General features: G+C 36.5%; 1 non-coding gene across 1 annotated transcript; it reads left to right on the top strand.

Annotated features, from left to right (window-relative positions):
• The first annotated feature begins 4475 nt into the window (after positions 1-4475).
• On the top strand, positions 4476-4666 carry LOC135274568 (U2 spliceosomal RNA). Its single transcript, XR_010342365.1, has one exon. It is a non-coding gene; the product is annotated as a U2 spliceosomal RNA (small nuclear RNA).
• The last annotated feature ends 18943 nt before the right edge of the window (positions 4667-23609 follow it).

Here is a 23609-nt window from a genome sequence, read left to right as displayed (position 1 = left end):
CCTTCAGTCTTTGAAAAATGGTGTGGTATACACTTCTACTTTTTTATGCTATCAGTATTTCAGATATTACCTTTTTGTGATATTATTTTTTTCTTGTTTTAATGATCTCCATGTATAGTGATTCAAAATTTACACAACATGCAAATATAAGGATCAGATTTCTTCCATTTGTTAAATAGGCACAAAGAAGAGAACTCTCCACTATGAACTGATTATGCCATCTCAAAATTCATATGTTGAAGCCTGGTTCCCTTTGTAATGGTATCTGGAGATGGAGTCTTTTAAGAGGTAATTAGGTCATGAGTGTGAAACCCTTAGGAATGGAATTAGTGCCCTTAGAAGAACACATGAAGGAGAGCTTGCTCTGTCTCTTCCTGCCACCAACATGTGAGGGTACAATGAGAGAACAGCCATTTACAAAAGAGAAAGAAGGCCTTCCACAAGAGCCCAGTAATGCTGGAGCCCTTGACCTCATGTTTCCAACCTCCAGAATTGTGATAAATGAATCTTTGATGTTTAAGAAACCCAATTTATGCTATTCTGTTATAACAACCCAATAATTCACATAAGGGGAATCATAGTTGAAGAAAAATTTACCTTACTTCTTTTAGTAGTAATAACACTTTTAGAATACTACAAAAATTTTAATTTTATTTATTTTCTTCATAGCCTTCCAGACAAAATTTTAAAATGTCAAATATTATTAGGAGCTCAACTATCCATAGTATTGCATTTAAAATAAAGAAATATAATAGACCATGGAAAAATGTTTTTAAAGGTTTATATTTCTGTTTCTTAGGATCTTTTGGCGACTGAAATAATCGACAAATTCTATTCTGATCATGACAATTGGCTATGAGTGTCTAACATACTAATATATACATGATCTGAACTATATTGCTCTTCGTAAATACAGACCTAAGTCCCCAAACTAAATCTGTGATTGACATTAAATTATTTTGCAATTTACATATGTGTACTCCCATGCTAAGAGCTACTAAGTGAGCGGTGGTTTATTGCCAGATAAAAATCATATGGGTCATCATATTTTTATTATATGTATATATATATACCCTTCAGAAAAGTTTTAAACTTTAATTTCAAAAACTGTCACTTTATCATTATTTAATAACCATTTGGAAATTTAATTATAACCTAAGCATTTTATGATGGAAAGTATCTGGTATCAATAAGTGCTTATGAAAACAAATGGAATCATGTTGGTGGAAAGCATTTACTGATGCAGAGGATTCAAAATCTTCAACTACAAAACCATAATTAAATTAAACTTAGCAAAATAGTTTTATATCTAGACAATAATTTCTAGCACTGGTACACATTAAGAGGATGGCTGGAATAGCTCACTGTCTATTTTTTCAAAGGACATTAAAAGTGACAGAAATCCTGAAACATAACTTGGCTTCTTTTTAGATTGTAATAAAATAGAACCACCAGTTGCTCAGATATTTATTCAAGAGTATGTAGCTTCTGTTTCAAATCGTAATTCTTTTCTTATCCTTGAACAGCCCATTAAAAAAAAAAAAAAGAAAACTTTACAAAAAACAGAAGATTGCATTAAAATAAAAATCTCCATTTACAATTATTATTGATATTATTTTTATTTTTTATATTAAAGTAAATTTATGACTTCTATTATAAGTCAATAATAGAAGACTTTTCATCTTAGAGACACTAAGAATATATGAGACTTTTAAGTTGCAAAACATTTGTCAGCTAAGGCCATTTAATACAGATTTAAACAGGCTGGCTTTCTAAGCTTCCTAAGGAGAAAATAATGTTTCAATGGATGTAAAACATGTGTTTTGGTGAAAAAAAAAATCACTCCTGTAATGAGGATGGTAAGTTTAGATCATGGACCCTAGAAGTCAAAATTTGCTTAAGTTTTATTCAGTGTGCTAGTCATTACTGCACTTGCTTTTGTGGAATTCTAATTTGAGTTGCAAAGTGAATTATGTTTCCACTGATACAGTGACAGAGGACATGAGAGAATATGTTATATCATGGATGGAGTGAAATCTAAGGATGTCCTTCTCCAGAAATAAACTATGATCCTATCATAGGTCAAGAGAGTTTCTAAAATGGTGGGATACATGGGGAGGAAGGAAGGAAAGAGAACTAAGGGAAGTCCTCTGGCCTTCCAAAGTAGAGAGAGGTCAAATTTAAATTTCTTCAACACTCTTTAACAATCCAAGGTCTTTATTCTCCAAGGCAGTGGTCAAAATGAGGGGAAAAAAATGGAAAAAGAATCCAGCTGCGGTATTCATTTTTAGCCCAAAGTAAATAATCATTGAGCAGAAGTTTCTTTTCCACATATTTCTGGTTTTCAACATATATACACATATAATGAAGAGCACGTGAAAGAAAGCATGGTGTAGCCCTCAGCGCTCAAGCCAACACCTCTGTGGTTCTGGATTCTGATCTAGTGGCCACTGCTCACTGCTCACACGATAATATTAAAAATGACTAAAAATCACTTCTGTATTTTACAGAACCTATTTTCACAAAAGCCATGGAATCTTTTAAGCAATAATTACTTAAAATATCTTATGGTTTTACATAGTTAACCTCACCCAAACCATCGCTAACTACCTCAGCCCTCAGCAACTATTAGCATTTAAGTCTATGGCATTTACCAGGGGACAGAAAGTTTGTTATAGCTTGGCTCCTGCTCCATTCCTTCCATAATGGCTGCTTGATTTTTCTAGTCAGACTTAAATAATTTAAGTGACATTAGATAACATCAAACAATTCTCTTAAACACAATATGGAATTATCTGTTTTTTATTCCTTCACATAGGTTCATTTAACAAATATTTATTTGGCAACTTTTGTCTGTCAAGCCCCAAGTTAGACGTTGATGATAAAGTAGTAAAGAAATAGATCTTTTGCCCTCAATACCCATAATAGATCATGTATGTGTGTATGGGTATGCAGGGTGTGTGAGTGTGTGTGTGAGTGTGTGTGTGTGTGTGTGTATGAGAGAGAGACAGAGACAGAGAATGAAACTTCGAAGTGGGAAGAGTTGAATCATCACATTTACAATATATCATTTTAAGCCTTGGAAAGTACTGTTGAGGAAAAGTAAAATGTACAATGAAATATTATCTCATTTAAAGCTTTTTATATCCTAAGTTGCATCAACCACATACTTCCTATTGATGTTGTTTTGAATTGACACAGGACAATTTTATCTTAGCAAATTTTTTTCTTTTGCATTTCTCTATTCCTCTTTAAGATGGCTTCCTGCTCTTTCTTCTAGAAGCCAGTGTATCTGCTACTCATAACCTCCCGTCCTAGTGCTACACAGGACCTGGATATGAGTCCATACTCTGACTTTATCAACAAACTCAGGTCGTATTCCCTCCTTTGCTCCTGGTTGTGGTGATAAGACTTTTAGTCGGCCAGGCGCGGTGGCTCACGCCTGTAATCCCAGCACTTTGGGAGGCCGAGGCAGGTGGATCACGAGGTCAAGAGATCTAGACCATCCTGGTCAACATGGTGAAACCCCGTCTCTACTAAAAATACAAAAAATTAGCTGGGCATGGTGGCACGTGCCTGTAATCCCAGCTACTCAGGAGGCTGAGGCAGGAGAATTGCCTGAACCCAGGAGGCGGAGGTTGCGGTGAGCCGAGATCGCGCCATTGCACTCCAGCCTGGGTAACAAGAGCGAAACTCCGTCTCAAGAAAAAAAAAAAAAAGATTTTTAGTCAATGATGTGATTTGTTAGCAATGGCTTAATTATTTAAAAGTGATGGCAAAATCAGCTTCAGGAAATACAAAGGCTTGTGAGTAATATTTCAGGCAAAATAAAATCTTGATGTTCCCCTCAAAATAATAGGGCAGGGGAAATTGCCAATTCTGGTCCCAATTTGGCTAAACTTAAACTAATGAATTGTTCTTTTCTATGTAATCCTAGAATTACACCACTGAGAAACTCAATTTTCTTTGGTCTATTATCACTTTTGTTAGGCATGTTTTCCATTTAAACCAAAGAAGATCCCATTTTGCAAGAACATTTACGTGTAGTTCTTTCTTCTTGGAGAAAAGTATTTTTGTCTGCACTGTAATTTGCAAATTTAGTTTTTAAAAATGAGTGCAAGAACTTGATAGATTAGTTGACTGAAAGAACATTTATTGAGCACTGGTTATCTATTCTAATTTACATGCGAAACAATGATGTCTGAAATCCAGATACTAGTGGCTGTGACACCTTATAAGGATTGTGATGGATTTTCATTTTCCTATTTCAAACATGAGATATCTTACTGATGATCCCTATGATAACTTTCAAATCTAATAGTCTATGCTCTATGACATTACAAGTTCCTTTTTCATCTGAGCCCCTATTACTGAGCTTAATGTATAAATTCCTATACACATAAGCTTAAAAATTGAATATAACTTTTGTGACAATTATAACTAAGATTAGTATATAGAGCCCCAAATCCAATTAATGTTCTTCTTGGCCTTTTGGCTAAGATCAAGTGTAGTATCTGTTCTTATCAGTTTAATATCTGATACGTCCTCTATCCGAGGACAATATATTAAATGGATTTTTGGAGCAGGGAGATGGAATAGGAGCTTGCTCCATCCACTCCATGCATCTACCTGGTATTGCAGTACTTCCAGGAACAATGCACCGCCTCGGGGGGAAAATATTTTTTAATTAAAAAAAAAATGTTCAAAGTAAATTTAGTATATTTTACCTTTCAATCCTCTTACATTCTCAAAGCCAAGGAATTAATTAAGGCATTCTATCGTAATTAGAGGACTTACATAAAATAATTTAGTATAAGTCCAATTTAGGGTTCTGAAGATAGTCTACCTTTGTAGACTAATGGCTTTTAATAAGATGTAAATTTCTTAAAGAAATGTAACATCTTTAATTTGGGAGTAGAGTAACAGAGCACAAATTAAATTTCTTGTTTCCTGTTGTAGTTATGATTACTATCAGGAAAAATTGTGGTATTCGATAGTTATTTCTTAAAGAACTGCAGTTCTATAAAGAATACCAAGAAGCCCAGGGATCTAGACAATGTACACATCTCAGAAAAGACAGAGCCCAATTTTGCTCAAAAATAAAGACAGAGCAAGAACTGTGAAGATGAAGCCGTCATTATTTTGCTTAAAATGGAATCTGTAATGTTCTAACAAAATATTCATCACTGACAATTTTTTAGAGAGGAGTAATTTCTTAATATAAAACAAGTAGAATACCTGTTGTTTCTTTCAACTTATTCAACCAAAATTTTGAAAGGATATCTAATGATTATTTTCTTAATTTTATGTAATGAAGAATATTTTTGAAAATATTTAAATTAGAAATCCCAAGACTGAGAGTATTATTCAACTCAAAGAAAAAAATTAATATCTACTGTGAAATAAGTACTTGGAATAGAAGATTAAATAACACTTGGTGGGTTCCTTTGAGAAGATGGTAATCTTGACAGTAGAACTGACATAAATAGATATTTCAGCAAGACATTTTGAGTCCTAAATCGAGATGTGAAATATAGGAAAGATGGCCTTTCATAGCTATGCGATTTTACACAAATTGCTTAAATACTGGTACCTTCCTTCCTTTGTCTCTAAAATTGAGATGATAATAGTAACATCTACTTCATGGATTTGTTGCTGGGTTTAAATTAGTTAATACACATAAACTAATTTAAGAATTAAAGTACTAAAAATAGTGCTTGGTATACAAAATCACTCAATAAATGTTATTTATTGGTTCTCCTCAAGTCATAATTTATATAAGACAGCACAATGCCAGGCACTCAAGAAACACTCAGTAAACATTAGCTAGTATTATAGTCTATTATGGAAACACAGGATTGGGACTCTGTTAATAACCCAAGTCAAGATCACTTGCTTTATTTAAATGCACTAGACACATTTTTAATAAACAATTATTTTAGCCCAAAGTAAATAATCATTGAGCTGAAGTTTCTTTTCCACATATTGCTGGCTTTCAACATGTATAAACATAAACAGCACATGAAGGAAAACATTCTTATGCAGCCATTATATTTTAATATGATTTTATTGTGAAAATACAAAACAAAGAAGAAATGGAACATTTTTTATGTGTGTGTAACAGGTTATTAATTTAAAAGTTCTGAAAGATGTAATGGTACAAATACTAGTCACAATACTCAAAACATCTCACTCACATTATGCTATTTTAAAAGTGAGCAAGAATATTTGGGAAATGGTGGAAAAGCCTTTTTCCAGAGGGCTTTGCTATGAATCTCACACTTAGACTTGAGGTCTCTGTACCTTGTCTAGTGAAAAAGGCTGATGTCAGACTCCCACTCGATTAATATGAAAAGCAAGGGATGGACTGACTAGCAGCTAATGAATGAAGAAAGGAGTGGTTGCCTCCTTAAGACTATCCTACATTCCCAGCCTTAGGTGAAATGATGGCTGAAAGTTATCCACAAATCAAATGCAAGTTAGGTTCAAGAGAGACAATGGGGCTGTCTTAGATTCTGCCTGTTAGAGGAACCTGGAAGAGTGAGCTGGACTCAGCAGAAGGCACTGAAGTTTACCAGGAGCTTTGAAAGGAGTCAGTAACAAGCTAGGGGAGAGTGTGTCACCTCCATCAGGGTAACTACAGGAGAGTGGCCCACCTGTGACTAATGGTAGAGGAACTATCTCTAAAGAGCCTATGAACATGCCCCATTAGGGTCAATGTGCAGTCAGTATACAACAGTATATGTCAGGTGAGATCGTACCACTTTCCTCCCCAAACTGCCCTCAAACTCAGAGGAGATTAAAACCCACAGGGGTTGGGGAACAAGTTAATTGAGAAAGAAGCAGACCTTGCTCCCTTCTCTGAAGCAGGTATCTAGACAGAAATAGACTCTAAACAGAAGAGAGAAAGTAATTTTAACTTAGAATAGTTGGACAGTTTGGGATCACATGCAAGTGGACATTCTCATTCTGAAATGCAACTATATCTTGCAACTGAAATTGATTAAAATATTTTTAACTTAATAGTGATTAGAGAAATCACGAGATATTTTAGTTTTGTTTATGTTTTCATTTAGGTGCAAGGGATAAAGTAAAATAAAATTTACTTTATTATTGAAAGTAAATGTTAGCAATTATCTATAGTGAACTGCAATTGATCAGATCTTGCTTTGTCCTCTCAGTCACTGGCTTTGTGGAAGCCAGTTGTTTTTTCACTATTCTTTTTGGTTTTTGTTGTTGTTGTTTTTAAGATAGGGTCTCACTCTGTGCAGAGCATTCCAGCTTTGTGCTGGAGTGCATCACTGCAACCTCTGCCTGTGAAGTTCAGGCAATTCTCCCTCCTCAGCCTCTCAAGTATTTGGGACTACAAGTATGCAACACGATGCTTGCTAACTTTTATATTTTTTGTAGAGACAGGATTTTGTCATGTTGCCCAGGCTGGTCTCAAGCTCAAGCAATCTGCCACCTCAGCCTAGGAAGCCAGTATTTTAATGCTCAAATACAAATGACAATATTTTTTAAGAGGAAGATTTTTAATATTAAAATTAAACATTTTAATATTATATTTTAATAGTAAATAATTTAGTATTAATATTTTTAATGTTAAAATTAAAAATTTTATTTTATTTTTTCCCAAGTAAGAGGAAGTTTTATTCAAATAATATTCAAGTATTTACTTTGAGGCAGAACATGTGCTAAGACCTCAGGATATAATAGAAAACAAGAAACAAAATATTTCATCTCATTCTTGCTCTCCTGGAACTTAGATTCACATACAGGAGGAAAGAAAAAATAAATAAATTGATAAATAAACAATTTAATGTCAGCTAATAGTACAATAATCAACATAATTCCTGAGTGATATGATTAGAGTGCAAGCCAGATACTGGAATAAACAAATTAGAGAGACAGAGAAAACAAAAAAAAACCCTTCAAACTAACGTAAAAAATAAATGCCTGAGAGGATGGATACCCCATTTCCCATGATGTGATTTTTATGCCTGTATCAAAATATCTCATGTACCCCATAAATATATATACATCTACTGGGTACACAAAAAATTAAACATGAAAAATTGAGAAATTGGCTGGACGCGGTGGCTCACGCCTATAAATCCCAGCACTTTGGGAGGCTGAGGTGGGTGGATCACCTTAGATCATGAATTCAAGACCAGCCTGGCCAAAATGGTGAAACCCCGTCTTTACTAAAAATACAAAAATTAGCCAGGCATGGTGGCAGGTGCCTGTAATCCCAGCTACTTGGGAGGCTGAGGCAGGAAAATTGCTTGAACCCAGAGGATGGAGGTTGCAGTGAGCAGAGTTTGCGCCACTGCACTCCAGCCATGGGCAGCAGAGTGAGATTCCATCTCAAAAAAAAAAAATTGAAAATTTTAAAATGATTAAAACCATGAGTACAGCCTGATTTTGGATGTTGGTGATGTTTTGAGAGAGGAATCACAGGGTTCAAGTGGATGTTCAGTAGAAGCAGCAGCAGGCCAAGATAGCCCACTTCATGGAGTATACAGAACATACAAAGCCCCAAAGATCATGTGAGATAAAAGAGGGAGCACCCAAAAAAGGTAGAAGACTAAAAGTTTAAAAGGAAGCAGCAAAACCAAAGCATCATGTCTAGGAATAATAATAATTGTGTAGTAGGTATTACAATATGTGAAGAGAGAGTCAAAAGACCTCTTCTGTTAGTGCAGACAGAAAGAAGGAACTGCAGCCACCATAAACAGAGTACCAGGGAGCAAAACTGGGGACAAAACAATGACCGGCGTAAACCTTTATAATCTCTTTAGACCCACAACATGCTTTTGAATGAGTGAGATATTTGCTTAAAATACAATTCACAGTTGTAGTGTTTGTGTATTTTACCCTCAGTAATTGTTTATTACAAGTGAGTACAGTTTTAGTATGCTAATCAGAAAAATTCTATTTTGTTTAAAGCCTAAATTTAAAATCCCCAAACTGATATCATTTCTAAGCAAACTATATGAATTCAAGTGGAACATAAAGTCCATATGGAATGTACTTTTGTTCCAAGCTGAGACCAACACTACTGTTGATCTCTCTGCTTTTGTGCATGTGGAATAGAGGAAGGAGCTATTACACAGCTGCAGTAGCAGAGAGCCAATCTCCACTGCTCCCACCCATACTAGGAAGGCCCAGAAAATGAACTGAAAATTTTTCACAGAAAATGAGATGCATGTAGAGACAGAAAACACAGGTTAAACTTGACAGTTTATTCCCCGTTAACGGGTAAGGATAAATAATCTCTAAACTTTAGTCTCTCCTCATTTGTAGGGGAGGATGATAAAATTCAGTTTGTCTTAGGTTGTATTCTAAACTAGAGATAAGCATTTAAATGAAAGCTAATTTCAGAGTTAATCCCAGAAAGCACTGGTTAGGAATAGGAGGTGAGAAAGGAAAGGGAATGAACCAATAAAGTCTGTATTATGGAGCAGGTGACTGCTGTGGGCAGCTGAGGAACTCTAGGAAACCCTGTAGAACATCTGCAGCATTGCTCTCTTCCTTATAGATAAGGAACTGGACTATCTACTATTTCCTATTAGTCACTGCTTGAGAGCTACATCCAGGGACATTACCTTCCTGCCTCTTCTGCCCTGTCTTACATATACCCATTACGGGGTTCTGGCGGCCAAAGAAAACCTTTAGGAACATAGATAAGGATCCTACAGTAGAGCTTTCAGGAATTGTGATGTCCAAGTAGAAGTAGATGGGACATCAACAGTGTCTGCCACAGCTAATCATTAAGATCAAATAAACTATATCAAAATATTATGTTAACTATCAACTTCAGTATAAATTAATATCAAGTTGAGAGTAAATGGAAATAAATTATAATGTTCAGTCATTCAGTGCAAATGTAACTCTAATACCAGCATAGTTTGAATTATAGTAAAAAGAAATATACATTTAGAATTAGAAAACCTGGAATGTTTAAATCCTGGAATTTCTGTGAGCTCATCACTTCTCTAAGCTTATATGATTTTTTCTGTGTAATGAGGTTATATTAACTCTTTTATGGTAAAAAATGAGCATATTAAGTGAGGGGAGGATATTTCTAACATGATACCTAACATGAAGTAAATTTTCAAAAATTCTAAATTCTCTTCCCCTCTTCCATCTTAATATAAAGATTATTCTTATCTGAAGCTACTCAAAATTTTCCATTTATTACTCCAGCTTATTAAAATAAGTTGAATAATTTATTAAACTGGGTTGCATCTTGAAGCCACTGAAAATAAAAATAACATATTTAGGATCGATCCAAGATGGCCACTTAAGAGGAAGTCGGGATTGCAGCTCCGAGAGAAGGCGCAGAGGGTGAGTGGACGCCGCATTTCCAGACGGACTTTTACTGCCCACAGACCAGGAGATTCACAGCAGGAAAAGCCCCACGGGTCTCCAGCGCCGCTGGTTTGAGCGGAGTGGCCGCTCAGCCTACGCCCTGGAGCGGGGGGCAGTGGCTTCTTGCGCAGAGCGAGAGAGACAGAGTTCCCTCTGAGCCAGAAAGGGGAGCTGAAGCAGGGAGCCAAGCCAGGAGACCCCTGGGCAAGGGAGTGCCACGAATCTCAGAGCCGCTGCTTCGGCTGACGCAGCGGCACACAGGGCAGCGGATTTTAATTGCGTGGAGAAGCTCCCCGCATTCCCAGCGCCGCTGGTTGGCCCGGAGCAGCCGCTCGGCCTGCACGGGGGGCGGGGAGCAGCGGCTCCTTGAACAAAGTGAACGAGACTGTGTCCCCTCTGGGCCAGCAAGGGGAACTGTGGCAAGGAGGCAAGCCAAGAGATTACAGGACAAAGAGGGCCCCTCTAGAAACACGGCTGAACCCGGGACGGTTCAGCTCTGTGGGGGAGGGGCGTCCTCCATCGGGAAACACCCTGCAGTTCCCGGGGAAATTTTCCGTAACCAAGACAACCCGCCACTACAGAGACTCCGTCACTACAGGGGCGGGCCAGCATAGCGGAAGCAGTTCTAACTACACCCACAGGACTGCTGGGAAGCTCACACGGAAGCTGGGCGGAGCCCACAGCAGCTCAGCGAAGCCTCTGCAGGCTGAGTGTGACTAGACTGCCACCTTGTGGGCAGGGAAAACGGTAGCAACACAGCTGAAAAACATAAAGTGCTAAACCCCTGGGCCAGAACACCTGGGGAGAAGAAAAGGGGGTTTATGAGTTCAGCTGCTGCAGACTTAAAATTACCAAAATCAGAAAGACAGCAACTACAAAGTCAATAGGCGGATAAATCCACAAAGATGGGAAGAAACCAGCGCAAAAAGGATGAAAACACCCAAAACCAGAACACCTCTCCCCCTACAAGGCAGCATAACTCCTCACCAGCACGGGAACAAGACTGGACGGAGAATGAGTGTGATGAAATGACAGAATCAGCTTTCAGAAAATGGATAATAAGAAACTTCTGTGAGCTAAAAGAACATGTTCTAACCCAATGCAAAGAAACTAAGAACCTTGAAAAAAGACTTGACGAAATGCTAACGAGAATGGACAACTTAGAGAGGAATATGAATGAATTGATGGAGCTGAAAAACACAACACGAGAACATCGCGAAGCATGTACAAGTTTCAACAGCAGAATTGACCAAGCAGAAGAAAGGATATCAGAAGTTGAAGATCAACTCAATGAAATAAAACGAGAAGGGAAGATTAGAGAAAACAAGGTAAAAAGGAATGAACAGAGTCAACAAGAAATATGGGACTACGTGAAAAGACCTAATCTACGTGTGATAGGTGTACCTGAATGTGACGAAGAGAATGCATCCAAGCTGGAAAATACTCTTCAGGATATTATCCAGGAAAACTTCCCCAACCTAGCAAGGCAGGCCAAGATTCAAGTCCAAGAAATACAGAGAACACCACAAAGATATTCCTCTAGAAGAGCAACCCCAAGGCACATAATCATCAGATTCACCAGGGTTGAAATGAAGGAGAAACTACTAAGGGCAGCCAGAGAGAAAGGTCGGGTTACCCACAAAGGGAAACCCATCAGACTCACAGCAGATCTCTCAGCAGAAACCCTACAGGCCAGAAGAGAGTGGGGGCCGATATTCAACATCCTTAAAGAAAAGAACTTTCAACCCAGAATTTCATATCCAGCCAAACTAAGCTTCATAAGTGAAGGAAAAATAAAATCCTTTGTGAACAAGCAAGTACTCACAGATTTCATCACCACCAGACCAGCTTTACAAGAGCTCCTGAAGGAGACACTACACATAGAAAAAAACAACGAGCACCAGCCACTCCAAAAACGCACGAAATGGTAAAGAGCATCAACACAATGAAGAATCTGCATCAACCAATGGGCAAAACAGCCAGCTAGCATCAAAATGACAGGACCAAACTCACACATAACAATATTAACCCTAAATGTAAATGGACTAAATGCCCCAATCAAAAGACACAGACTGGCAAATTGGATAAAAAGCCAAAACCCATCAGTGTGCTGTATCCAGGAAACCCACCTCACATGCAAGGATACACAAAGGCTCAAAATAAAGGGATGGAGGAAGATTTACCAAGCAAATGGAGAGCAAAAAAAAGCAGGAGTTGCAATTCTCATCTCTGATAAAATAGACTTTAAAGCAACAAAGATCAAAAGAGACAAAGAAGGACATTACATAATGGTAAAAGGATCAATGCAACAAGAAGAGCTAACGATCCTAAATATATATGCACCTAATACAGGAGCACCCAGATACATAAGGCAAGTTCTTAAAGACTTACAAAGAGACATAGACTCCCACACATTAATACTGGGAGACTTCAACACACCGTTGTCAATATTAGACAGATCAACGAGACAGAAAATTAATAAGGATATCCAGGACTTGAACTCAGACCTGGAACAAGCAAACCTAATAGATATTTACAGAACTCTCCAGCCCAAATCCAGAGAATATACATTCTTCTCAGCACCACATCACACCTACTCTAAAATTGACCACATAATTGGAAGTAAATCACTCCTCAGCAAATGCAAAAGAACAGAAACCATAACAAACAGTCTCTCAGACCACAGTGCAATCAAGTTAGAACTCAGAATTCAGAAGCCCACCCAGAACCGCACATCCTCATGGAAATTGAACAACTTTCTCCTGAATGTTGACTGGATAAACACTGAAATGAAGGCAGAAATAAAGATGTTCTTCGAAACCAACGAGAATGAAGACACCACATACCAGAATCTCTGGGACACATTTAAAGCAGTCTCTAGAGGAAAATATATAGCAATAAGTGCCCACATGAGAAGAAAGGAGAGAACTAAAATTGACACCCTATCATCAAAATTGAAAGAGCTAGAGGAGCAAGATCAAAAAAACTCAAAACCTAGCAGAAGACAAGAAATAACTAAGATCAAAGCAGAAATGAAGGAGATAGAGACACGAAAAACCCTACAAAAAATCAATAAATCCAGGAGCTGGTTTTTTGAAAAGATCAACAAAATAGACAGACCACTAGCCAAACTAATAAAAAAGAAAAGAGAGAATAACCAAATAGATGCAATAAAAAATGATAAAGGGGATATCACCACAGATGCCACAGAAATTCAAACCATCATCAGAGATTATTACAAACAACTCTATGCACATAAATTAGAAAACCTGGAAGAAATGGATAAATTCCTGGACAGTAGTCTCCTCCCATGCCTAAACCAGGAAGAAGTCGAAACCCTGAATAGACCAATAACAAGGTCTGAAGTCGAGGCAGCAATTAAGAGCCTACCACCCAAAAAAAGCCCAGGCCCAGATGGTCTCACAGCAGAATTCTACCAGACATACAAAGAGGAACTGGTACCATTCCTACTGAAACTATTCCAAATAATCCAAAAAGAGGGAATCCTTCCCAAATCATTTTATGAGACCAACATCATCCTAATACCAAAACCCGGCAGAGACTCAACAAGAAAAGAAAACTACAGGCCAATATCCATGATGAACATAGATGCAAAAATCTTCAATAAAATACTGGCAAGCCGATTACAACAGCACATCAAAAAGCTTATCCACCATGATCAAGTAGGATTCATCCCGGGGATGCAAGGCTGGTTCAATATACGCAAGTCTATAAATGTAATTCACCACATAAACAGAACCAAAGACAAAAACCACATGATTATCTCAATTGATGCAGAGAAGGCCTTCGACAAAATTCAACAGCCCTTTATGCTAAAAACCCTCAATAAACTAGGTATCGATGGAACGTATCTCAAAATAATAAAAGCTATTTATGACAAACCGACAGCCAATATCATACTGAATGGGCAAAAACTGGAAGCATTCCCTTTGAAATCCGGCACTAGACAAGGATGCCCTCTCTCACCACTCCTATTCAATATAGTACTGGAAGTTCTAGCCAGAGCAATCAGGCAAGAAAAAGAAATAAAGGGTATTCAAGTAGGAAAGGAGGAAGTCAAATTGTCTCTATTTGCAGACGACATGATTGTATATCTAGAAGACCCTATCACCTCAGCCCAAAATCTCCTGAAACTGATAAGCAACTTCAGCAAAGTATCAGGATACAAAATCAATGTGCAAAAATCACAAGCATTCCTATACACCAATAACAGACTTAAAGAGAGCCAAATCAAGAACGAACTGCCATTCACAATTGCTACAAAGAGAATAAAATACCTAGGAACACAACTAACAAGGAACGTAAAGGACCTCTTCAAGGAGAACTACAAATCACTGCTCAACGAAATAAGAGAGGACACAAACAGATGGAGAAACATTCCATGTTCATGGTTAGGAAGAATTAATATTGTGAAAATGGCCATACTGCCCAAAGTAATTTACAGATTCAACGCTATCCCCATCAAGCTACTAATGACCTTCCTCACAGAACTGGAAAAAATCACCTTAAACTTCATATGGAACCAAAAGAGAGCCCGCATAGCCAAGTCAATTCTAAGCAAAAAGAACAAAGCAGCAGGCATCACACTACCGGACTTCAATCTCTACTACAAGGCTACAGTAATCAAAACAGCATGGTACTGGTACCAAAACAGAGATATAGACCAATGGAACAGAACAGAGACGACGGAGGCGACACAACATATCTACAACCACCTGATCTTTGACAAACCTGACAAAAACAAGCAATGGGGAAAGGATTCCCTGTTTAATAAGTGGTGTTGGGAAAACTGGCTAGCTATATGCAGAAAGCAGAAACTGGACCCCTTCCTGACACCTTACACTAAAATTGACTCCAGATGGATTAAAGACTTAAACATAAGACGTAACACCATAAAAACACTAGAAGGAAACCTAGGCAAAACCATTCAGGACATAGGCGTAGGCAAGGACTTTATGACCAAAACACCAAAAGCATTGGCAACAAAAGCCAAAATAGACAAATGGGACCTAATCAAACTCCACAGCTTTTGCACGGCAAATTCTTTTGACTCTACAGTCAATAGAGTGAATCGGCAACCAACAGAATGGGAAAAAATTTTTGCAGCCTACCCGTCTGACAAAGGGCTGATATCCAGAACTTACAACGAACTAAAAAAGATTTACAAGAAAAAAACAAACAAGCCCATTCAAAAATGGGCGAAGGATATGAACAGATACTTTACAAAAGAAGACATCCATGAGGCCAACAAACATATGAAAAAATGCTCATCATCACTGGTCATTAGAGAAATGCAAATCAAAACTACATTGAGATACCATCTCACGCCAGTTAGAATGGCGATCATTAAAAAATCTGGAGAAAACAGATGCTGGAGAGGATGTGGAGAAATAGGAACACTTTTACACTGTTGGTGGGAGTGTAAATTAGTTCAACCACTGTGGAAAACAGTGTGGCGATTCCTCAAGGACCTAGAAATAGAAATTCCATTTGACCCAGCAATCCCATTACTGGGCATATATCCAAAGGATTATAAATCGTTCTACTATAAGGACACATGCACACGAATGTTCATTGCAGCACAGTTTACAATAGCAAAGACCTGGAACCAGCCCAAATGCCCATCGATGATAGACTGGACAGGAAAAATGTGGCACATATATACCATGGAATATTATGCAGCCATTAAAAAGGAGGAGTTCACATCCTTCGTAGGGACATGGATGAACCTGGAAAACATCATTCTCAGCAAACTGACACAAGAACACAAAATCAAACACCACATGTTCTCACTCATAGGTGGGTGTTGAACAAGGAGAACACATGGACACAGGGAGGGGAGCACTATACACGGGGGTCTGTTGGGGGAGGGGGGATAGTGGGGGGGGTGGGGAGTTGGGGAGGGATAGCATGGGGAAAAATGCCAGATATAGGTGAAGGGGAGGGAGGCAGCAAATCATACTGCCAGGTGTGCACCTGTGCAACAACCTTGCATGTTCTTCACATGTACCCCAAAACCTAAAATGCAATAAAAAAAAAAAAAAAAAAAAAAAATAACATATTTATTTAACATATGAATGCTTACTGTGAGCCAGGCACTGTCAAAGGCACTGTGCTTAAGATAGCGAACAAAAGAAACCCCAAATCCCTGTTCTCAAAATATTGTGAAAAAATGATTGATTAAAGATTATATACGAAGAAGGCCTTCTGATATATAACTTTCTACTTAATTATTTTATTTTGATAGCATTATTATTTGAGTATCATTATTGAGATATTGTTAATATGAATTTAAAAATTGCTGTGGTGTTTGTTCATTACAGTGGTCTGATGTGTTTCAATAATGTAGAACATAGTCTTGATTTAAAAAGAAAAGAGAAAAATAATGAACACAAAGTCAATTTAATTGTTCAGGGCAAATTATCATTTTCAATGGAGTTTACTCAATAGTTCTATATGATTGAGCTTCTGAGCAATCACATATTATGGTTTTATTAATAAGAATTAGAAATTACAGGGAGATGAGTAAATAGATCTTGGAGGTCCTTCCCAAATCTAAAATTCTATGAATTATGACTTGTAATTTAAATGGTAAGTTTAATAATAATACAAATATAAATGTAAACAATTAACTTACCTTGAATATGCTTGAAATAAGAGAATTCATAACACTCAACAAAGTGCTGCCTGAATCAGACTGGTCTAAGTTGTTACTTTAGGATGGCTGCCTGGTTGGCAGGAAGTAATTTGGTCTTTTATGCAACACTACCAAAGCCAACACCCCATAGCTAATGTGTTGAAAGATAAATATTCTTAATGGGGAAAAAGTTACTAAACTTGGAAAATAATCCTTTGCTAGGTAGCAGATTGCATTAAAAAGTAATTATAAATCACTTGGGAGGCAGATTCTACTATATATAAATATTGTAATGAACACCAACTCCTAAAAACACTTTGAATAAAGACCTATGCATAACCTAAGTGGAGCATGGCACAGGCTGATATCTGAGTACTGAGCGGGGAACTGACCCATCACAAGGGTTACTCAAATGTTTGGAATAAAATTGTAATGGTTTTGCTTACTTAATATTTGAATAGTGCCTTAGTAATTTTGTGCCTTTATTTCACTAAAGGAAACACTATACAAATGAGTTAAGGAAATGACTCCCTTTAAGTTGGCTCAGTGATTTTCTCTAAGTCAGTGCTTCATTAAGTACAGTTCTTGGGACAGCTGTTTAAGTTTTACCTAATTAATTCTTTCATTTACATTAGGCTACATAATTCTACATTTGGATTTTTAGTAAAAATAAATGTGTGTATTGCTTAAAGTATGATTTACTGGATACTAGTATTTAATGACAGCAACATATTTCTAAAACTTTAAGAGCTTGTCACTTACATATTTCGAAGTCCACTATCTCTATTCCCTGAAAAGAAGTATATGTATATGTTTCCAGTCTCGACCATACACTTTTAAAATACCTCGTTAGATCTCAAAGGAATATTAGAGTACACTAACATAAGTGTCAAGAAGAAGGTAATGATGGATGGTGGATTAAGAAAACACTACTTTAGTGTCAATAATAACCACCATGCCCAAAAAGAAACTATACATTTCAAAGAATGCTTTGAAGGTTGGTAGTTACTTGTTAAAAGCTTGGTTTCAGATTTAATAAGCTCCATCATTTTCAACTCTCTCTCTCCCTTTTTCTTTTTTAAAAAAAGTCAAGGGAACAAGCTTTTCCTTCTCGGTAAGTTTCTTAGAAGCTCAAATTTGAACTGCAGTTTCAAAGAACCCACATTTTAAAAGGTAATTCAGGATAAATATGACACCTAATTTAAAGGCATTCAGTTGGCTTCATGTCAGGTTGCATGCTGATTTTAGAACTGTTTATTGAAGTTTAAAGCTTGGGATGGATTTGTTCCATCAAACTGATACTATAAATAGGTCTTTAAATCCTGGCTACTTAATATGATGTGATTTTAATTCTGTTAATAGCTACTTTTGGATGACAAGGTTTTGCAAACTTTGGACAATTTATACAGGTCCATAATCTTTCTCTGACTTTTAAAACTTTCAGACCTGTTTCGAAGAAGGAACAGGACTGGGGGATTTGCACCATGCTTCTTTTCAATATTTTTTATTAGCTCAGTTGTATGTTTTCTACTGCTTTAGGGCCTAGGTTAATGATTATGTGTGCAAGGAAAGGCAATCTAGTGTAGTAACTGTCAAACTGTAGTCATTGTTGCCTATAATCCACCTTGAAAATAAGATGGGAAGCCTAATATTTTTCTTAATCTTTCAGCAAGAAAGAGTACTTGTCAATAATAGGAGATAAGATGCAGAAGAAGGAGGTGATGGAATCTCCTGACAGCTGAGTAGGAAAGGACCAACACATTAGTGATTTCCTCATTTACTTACTCATTTAATATATTTTATGGACCTCCTTCCATCTGCTAAGAAATATGCTGAATGACAGGCCATTAAGAAAGGTGAATAAGATAGGACTCTCCTCTCTAGGAAACTTCTGATAGAGTAGAGATGGAAAATGAGCCCTTAACATCCTGAGTATTTGAATGGAGAAGTCCCTTTAAGTTACAAGCAAGAAGTTGACAATACAGCAAGTAGATACTAACAATTACAACAGTTAAGATTACCAAGCAAATGAAACACAGATGTAGTTTTCAAAAAATGTAACAACCTCTTCCGCATGTCACAAAGGAATTACACTGTACATGGCCCTTAGCATTAAAACAAGATCATGAAGACTGCCTACTCTCCCAGGCCTTCATCCTTCAGTTGCCTGGGTCATGAGGTGGTCCAGGTAACAGTGTAAGCCTTTGCTGTATCTTCAGGATATATATCAGCCTGATCACATCTGTGATTTTGGATTAGAACTTCTATATCTAGTGACATATGACCAAGGGAGAAAAAAAGAAAAGGTATGCTTAAGCCAGTAAGTAGTATTACTAAATAATGGAGAAACTTATTCATCACTATTTATTTATTACTAAAATATTAATGATTAGCAATATATATACAATAAAATTCAAAGTTTTCTAAATGATAATATCACCTCATTTGAATTTGGATATGCTCTTTTGAGTGTAAGGTAGCAGTTTAGGGTAAGGGGTATTAGCAAGAGTCATTGTAATGCACAATAGAAGTAGAAACTAGAGAATATAAAGGAATATGAGTTAAAAAAGTAATTACTCTTCCAGTAAGTATAGTTATGAGACAAAGAGGTAAGAATGGACTATATCTTGAAAGGCTGAAGGTTGGTAAAACTGAAAAACATGGACCAGAGAAGAATGAAAGTTGATGAACCACATTAGGTGTTATATTGATCCTTAACCATAATAAGTTAACTCAAATGTATTAGACTGCCCATTCTAAAACCACTGAGCTTCTCTCTCTGTTTTCCTCTAATTAATCTTTTTAAATAGCTTTAAAAAATATGTGCAGGCATTGTGCTATAAGTTGTAAGTCCTCTTTATACATTATCTCATTTAATCCTCTTAACGACCATGCAAAGTTGGTACCAAAATCGTTACTTCCCCACCTCCTGCTACTATGCACACCCATACACACCACCACACATTTTAAAAACAGGAACTTGAAGCTTAGATAAATAATCAGTTCTATAGCTAACACTTTATTTCACAAATAGCAGACATTAGAAGATACTTTATACTGTTTCATAGCTAAGATAACGGGATGTGGGCTAAAACGAAATTAGATTCATCACATAAAGGAAGAGAATTAATATGTACTCTGGGGACACATTTGAAGGATATGCAATTTTTCATTCCATTTATTGATTCAACAGCATAAGTTAGTAAATATTGACTATATCCAAAGTGGAATTCGGATGAACTGTAAGAAATATAGTTAATAATTGACTTAGGATTTTTTAAATCAATTCCAACAATTCTGAAGTAGATTCTTTCACAAATAAAGATAAAAGGATAGATTTTTTAATATATGCCATATAATTGACAGTAAATAAACTGTGTTCTTAAAAAGGTTTATGCCTTACAATTGATGGTTAATTTTTATAAAGGAGGAAAGTGTATGAATATTCAAAGATCATATGTGGTTTCAGGTTCTTTATTTGTCCCAGAGTAAATCCCATGAAATTAAGTAAAACTTGACCTTGGATCCACTATTTCATAAAGAAGACAGTAAATATTTTAATGTTATATGATCCAACACTTGGTGTTCAGTAAATTGATTTTATTTATGTTTCACAAGAAAGTCTTAGGAGAAAAATTTTATAGTGAACAAGCAATTACTCCAGTTTTTATTATGGCCTTTTATAATTTTCTAAAAAATAAATATTTGTGTTTGCCGAATAAAAAGCAAATGTAGTCAACAGTAAATGATATATTAGTACGGGTTTATAGAGAGATGTAAAACCTTACCCTTGCCAAATATCTTAACATTTAAAAACGTTGGTTTTAGTACTAAACTGAAATCAAATGAAACATATCTCACCTAATGGGGTTTTCAATGCTAACAAAGTAATTCTTATGTTAGAAACCTCTTATTAATAAGTGTGATTCTTTAACATATTTGTTTCTTCCCTTCTCTTCAATAGTTTCAATTTTATTTATATGGTAGAATAATAAAACTAGTAAAATATACTGATAAAAAATGTTTTCATAGCACATTTGAAAAACACAAACCAAAGCCTGATTTAAGCAAATGTCAATATGTGAAAGCTTTTTAACAGAACCTCCCCATTCACTAGGGACATTCATATCAAAAATACATGAGTCCAAAGCTAATCCAATTAGCTGATGGAGAAAGCATAAGAATTACTATAGAAAAACATTCCTTTACAGTCACAAATAGCTCCTCAGAGAGATGACACAAGAAATCAGCCTCTTGTCAAATTCTGTTTATGGACTCTCAGCTGCAGTAAAGAAAGACATAATACAAAAATGAATCAGAACAGAATGTGGCTACGTAGAATACAGGAGTACTAAGTGAATAAAATGTGTGGAAAAAAATAATATTATTGGGACTCATATAAAGTAACTAAATAAAGAAGTAACCTTGACTTGTTCCAGATAGATACAGATGTGCTGTAGAACCCTAGACAGAAAGAAGTTCATAAACCATACACATTTCAATCCCCCAAGACATCTGCAGTCTAACATGCTGTTATTTAGCAATAAGGAATGCCCGTGGTTACTATCCTATGCTTCTGCTTTAAATTGTGATTAAAGTGATATGAATTCCTTTCATCTTACCATTGTCGCCACAATTCTTCACCTTCAACTTGCTTTGTATCTGTCTTGAAGAGCTGAAAAAAATTATTAACTTTATCGTGGCTATGGCAGGCACTGACATATTCTTTCCCCATTCTGGATTTAAAACAGAAAACAAAATAAAGCTAGCCTTTGTGGCCTGAAGTATTTAGTATACAATGCAACAAAAGTTCATAGAAAAGGTATTTCTTGTTCACAAATTTTACAGTCTCTTCACATCTGTGGTGGATTTTATCAGCAATTTGTTTGGAAATTCCTAAATGTCTGAAGCCAAGAGATTCAAAGGAAAAATGTCATGAGACTAAATTTAAAAATTCTCTTATTTTTAAAAAATGATATATTGGGAACACTTAAAGAAGATGTGGAAATGAAAGGTCTTGAATTGAGATAGCATGTGATGAATTAGTACTTTCCTACAAAGAGCAGAACATCTTTTTTTTTTTAAGTGTACTTTATTTTACTATAATGCTAATAAGAAATATTTTTAATTAGTCACGTAACAAAATATTCATATGATTTGATGCGGTAATCCCAATAGATACATAATTTTTTTATTGTACTTTAGATTCTGGGGTACATGTGCAGATCATGCAGGATTGTTGCATAGGTACATACATGGCAAGGTGGTTTGCTGCCTCCATCCCCCCGTCACATATATCTGGCATTTCTCCCCATGTTATCCCTCCCCAAACTCCCCACCCACTGCTGTCCCTCCCCTTACCTCCCCCAACAGACCCCAGTGTGTGATGCTCCCCTCCCTGTGTCCATGTGTTCTCGTTGTTCAACACTCACCTATGAGTGAGAAGATGTGGTGTTTGATTTTCTGTTCTTCTGTCAGTTAGCAGAGAATAATGATTTCCAGATTCATCCATGTCCCTACAAAGGACACAAACTCGTTGATTTTTATGGCTGCATAGTAGTCCATGGTGTATATGTGCCACATTTTCCTTGTCCAGTCTATCATTGATGGGCATTTGGGTTGGTTCCAGGTCTTTGCTATTGTAAACAGTGCTGCAATGAACATATGTGTGCATGTGTCTTTATAATAGAATGATTTATAATCCTTTGGGTATATACCTAGTAATGGGATTGCTGGGTCAAATGGAATTTCTGTTTGTAGATACTTGAGGAATCGCCACACTGTCTTCCACAATGGCTGAACTAATTTACACTCCCACCAACCGTGTAAAAGCGTTCCTATTTCTCTACATCCTTTCCAGCATCTGTTGTCTCCAGATTTTTTAATGATCGCCATTCTAACTGGGTCGAGATGGTATCTCAATGTGGTTTTAATTTGCATTTCTCTAATGACCAGTGATGATGAGCATTTTTTCATGTTTGTTGGCTTCATTTATGTCTTCTTTTGAAAAGTGTCTGTTCATATCCTTTACCTACTTTTGAATGGGCTTGTTTGTTTCTTGTAAATCTGTTTAGCTCTTTGTAGATTCTGAATATTAGCCCTTTGTCAGATGGGTAGATTGCAAACATTTTTTCCCATTCTGTTGGTTGCTGGTTCACTCTAATGATTGTTTCCTTTGCTGTACAGAAGCTCTGCAGTTTAATTAGGTCCCATTTGTCTATTTTAGCTTTTGTTAATGCTTTTGGTGTTTTAGTCGTGAAATCCTTGCCTATGCCTATGTCCTGAATGGTTTTGCCTAGGTTTTCTTCTAGGGTTTTTATGGTGTTAGGTCTTATGTTTAAGTCTTTAATCCATCTGGAGTTAATTTTAGTGTAAGGTGTCAGGAAGGGGTCCAGTTTCAAGCAGAACATCTTAAGGGAAATTTTCCATCTCCATGCAAGTATTGCTCATAAGTCTGTTCCCAATTCCTGCCCATTTTCTCCAACAAGTGTTGCTATTTGATGCACATATTTTCTTTTCTGATTTCCATAATTCCTTTATCTCACCTGTACTTATCTTCTGCTTGGCTAAATACATA

Source organism: Aotus nancymaae, unplaced genomic scaffold (assembly GCF_030222135.1).
Source record: "Aotus nancymaae isolate 86718 unplaced genomic scaffold, 86718_ANA_hifiasm-v0.15.2.pri h1tg000002l, whole genome shotgun sequence".
Taxonomy (NCBI): domain Eukaryota; kingdom Metazoa; phylum Chordata; class Mammalia; order Primates; family Aotidae; genus Aotus; species Aotus nancymaae.
Note: the sequence above shows the minus strand (reverse complement) of the source record. Positions and strands in the feature narration are given on the sequence as shown.